Raw genomic sequence first — 3,700 nt, 5'->3', positions numbered from 1 at the left:
TCACCTAAATGAGTTCAAACCAAATAAAATAGTCTGTGCTTTAGGTACATGGGCTCTATACAAATGTTGAGACTTGCCATACTCTGAGGTTCACCCAGTCCAGGACCACTGTCTGTCAGGGGTAAGGAGCAAGGGATGGAGATTGGAAACAGGTCCAACATCCTTCCCCACAAACGCCTCCCCCACCATCAGAGCTTTGAGAGCTCACTAATCTGAAAATAAGCATCAGACTACTATGTACAGGACCCACCAGTGAAGCTATTTTTCATARATGTTTCTCATCCCTCTAAAAACAAAAGCTTCTGACTTGGCTTGACTTTTGGGCRATYTCAAGMACACTCATTTGGGACAATTYTATCTCATGACAATGYAACAGTGTTCTGCATTCTCTATATAGTTTTGTTCTATTTACTATTWTTTAGTAAATTACTTCATAATCTTATGGTTTCACTGCGTCACATAGAAAAAACACTCATCCTGTTTATTTAATTTTGCCACCTGATAATTCCTCTGGGTTCGCCTTGGCTTTTATATTGGGACTCTCTGTTTATCTTGCTCTCATTGCCTGTGATTTTAGGGCTCTCTGGAACCGGACTCTATCCAATATCCCCTTATTTTTTATTTTTTTTTTTTGCCAGGGAGCCCGGGGCAGCCATGGAGAGTGCTGTGCTGTGCTGTGCTGTGTGTGGTGGTGAAGGTGAGGAGCAGGGGCTGTGCTGCTGTCACAGCCAGGGCCAGGGTTTGTTCCACCATCATGTGATTGTGTTCACGCTGCTCCGGGTGCCTGCCAGGGATTTGGGCTCTTATCTCCGGGTGCCCCAGCTGAGAGCAGAGCTGGAGAGGATCCCTGCCTTCACTGAGCACCCCTCAAAAGTGGAAAAGACTTCAGAAGAACAGTCTAGAGGCAGCTCCAAGTCAGAGGGGCGGCTGAGCTTGGCTGGTTTGCCATTTGGTGCCAYGCACAGACATTTCCTCAGAGCCAGAAACACCCTGAGCACACGGAGCCTTCACTCAGCTCCCCAACAGCACAGCCCAGAGCTGCTTTATTGTTGTTAGAAAGGCACACAATTCATTTCACAGACTGTAAATATTCCCAGCAGCAGCACTCACTGGAGGTGTGGATGCCAAGCCCTGCTGTCGCCTTCCTAACTGCTGGGAGAGCATTTTTGTTTTATTGTGCAGACAGTGGGTTCTCCATGCCCCCGCCACTCTCCTCACAAGTATGTGTTGGGATGGCACACTGGGTTTATCACGGGCTGAGGAAGAAAACTGCAGCTGGAGCCTCTGCTTCCTGTCATCCCAGCAGCCTATTTTAGCTCAAGGGGCTCTTGAAAAGACAAATCGCATTTCCTCTGTGYCTGTTGGAGCCTGAGCAGCCCCACAGCTCAGCTCTGGCACCTCAGGTGAGTGGCCCAGCCCTTGTTAGCCTAATTACCAAATCCATATGCCCACCCAGGGGAGGGAATATTGACAGTGAAAGGAATTGTGTGGGGAAGCAGCGCAGGGGACAGAGGTCAGGCAGGCTCTGTCAAAGCCATGGTTTTCCTGCTGTCTTTATAGCAGTTTCCAACAATGGGCTTCTCCAAAGRAGCTAAAGGATCTGYKGGAGCTCATCTSGGGSTGTGGGAAGGGAATTTGTTGTCCTSCCTCTCAGCACTACTGGGTGGAGCACAGGTTCCACAGCACACAGAGATTTTTCCATTTTCCCCCAAATCTGGGCCATGTCAACCCAGACCTCCTAAAATAATACCAGGCAATTAATGTATTTTAACTGCAAGGACTTTTTTAAGATAAATTATTGTTCATTAAGACTTAAACACCTGGAATGAGTCAGTAATGTTAGCTTCCTTTTGTTTTCAGGTGTGAAGCTGGAAGACAAGCTTAATCCTTGAAATCTGGCTAAAACTTCCTAAAACTTGTTACAAAAGGGTGCCATCAAGCAGGTGATCTACCTCTGGCTGGGCTTTCAGTAGGGATTTAGCCCCAGGAATGGTAACACTTCAATGGTGAAGGCCCTGTGCATACATCCAGGCTGATTCCCACCCCAGCTGTATCCAGCAGATGCTCACGGAGCTTGTTGTCACCATGAGATGGGACATTGGAACCCAGCGCTATTTCCAGATCTCTTTGTGTCTCACATTTGTAAAACAAATATATATGTTGGTCCGGTGCCCACATCTGGGTCTATCGCAGATCTTCATCCAAAATAAATTAATTATAGGCAAAGGGAAAAGAGCAAGTTCCCAAGTGCCTTTGATCTGGGGTGAAGCGAGCTGGTGAGTGAGGCTTCGGTGCAACACAATCCACTCGCCCCTTCTGCTAATAATAAACCCTGTGATGTGCACTTTAAAAATAGTCCAATCCATACTGTCCCCAAAACAGCCCAAAAGTTAAAATGGAGTAAAAAAGATAGGAAATGTAGCCTGAAACCACTGTGACTCAGGGCCTCCAGGGGCTATATTCCACAAAGGCATATGCATAAATTCTCTTGTTTATGTATTTACCACAATGTATCTTCTGTCTCTTCTGTCAAAGCCCAACCAATCCAGAAGAGATGTTATTTTTTCAAACAAAACAGCCCCACAGAGACACCTAAGCCATAACCTGCTACATTTGCAGTATCAAAGGGGAATTTGGAGTGGAATCAGAACCGTGATCTGCAGCCTGGGGGCAAACACCACCAACAAGATGCCACTCACCAATGTCCCTTCTGTGTATGCAGGAGGACTGGGAAGGGCTGGGGTACAGCAGTGTGAGGAGCTTGCCCTCGTATGGCAAATGTGGGACACTTGGGACCTGCCTGACAGCGGTTGGGAAGCCTGCTGAGCTTCCTTCCTACTGGCAGAGCCCTTGCACACTCCTGGTTTTGCATTTTTGAGGGTTAAGTGCTTATCTGAGATTACAATTTAAAAAAAAAAAAAAAAAAGGGAAAAAAGTCAGAGAATTGTGCAGATAAATCTGCATCGGTGCTGTCAGAGTGGGTTTCTGCAGCACAGAACATGCTTGGGCAGTAACTTTGGAGAAGACCAGGGAATCCCTGTGGGGCACTGAAGAGGGGAATAGACTGAAATCCTATTCAAACTCCTGTATAAATACTGTAGCCGCTCAGCGGGAGGCATAGAAAGCGAGTGCCAGCTACTTTACACCTCACATTTCTAGGGAAAAAAAAAAAAAAAAAGTTTAAAAAAATTATTCTTTGAGGACCTGAGTTGGTTGGTGTCTATGGTGACATTCAGAGCAATATTCAGAGCATCCCTCCAGGACCACACCTGGGAGAAGAAGCTTCCCTGGGCGACGGGCTGCCCTGGCTGCCCCYGTGCCAGTGGGGCGGAGGAGAACCTTGTTCCTGCTTTCCCAGCTGGGAATCTCGTCACTCTTCCCACCGGGGCTGAGGAACACGGCGCGGCGAGCCGGGGAGTGGCCAGCCCGCACTTTGGGCGAGGGGAAGCGCTCCCGGGGCTTCGACAGCAAAGCAAAGCCAAGCAAAGCCAGCCGCGCCTCGGCAAACACGGCAAGGTGCGGGAGCGTTCGGGAGAGCACCAGGGAGCGGTGCGGGAGCGTTCGGGAGAGCACCGGGAGCGGTGCGGGGCAGAGCGGAGGGCGAGGCGCGGGTGCGGAGCGGAGCGGCAGAGCGGAGGGCGCTCCCCGCAGCGCAGGGCGCGCTGACCTTTCGCGGCCGCGCTGTCCCCGCTGTCCCCGC

At 49.5% G+C, this 3,700-nt stretch overlaps 1 protein-coding gene across 1 annotated transcript in view; it reads left to right on the top strand.

The window, feature by feature from the left end:
* Positions 1 to 3,495: 3,495 nt before the first annotated feature.
* The window catches only part of ANO1 (anoctamin 1), a 72,868-nt gene continuing 72,663 nt past the window's right edge, over positions 3,496 to 3,700 (top strand). Inside the window, exon 1 of the mRNA XM_057373006.1 lies at positions 3,496 to 3,516. The gene's annotated coding sequence lies outside the window, so the exon portion shown is untranslated. The remainder of the gene's footprint in view (positions 3,517 to 3,700) is intronic.

Source organism: Malurus melanocephalus, unplaced genomic scaffold (assembly GCF_030028575.1).
Source record: "Malurus melanocephalus ecotype Western Australia unplaced genomic scaffold, MMel_1.1 scaffold_182, whole genome shotgun sequence".
Lineage (NCBI taxonomy): Eukaryota > Metazoa > Chordata > Aves > Passeriformes > Maluridae > Malurus > Malurus melanocephalus.
The sequence above is the reverse complement of the archived record's forward strand: the minus strand, read 5'-3'. Positions and strand labels throughout refer to the sequence as shown.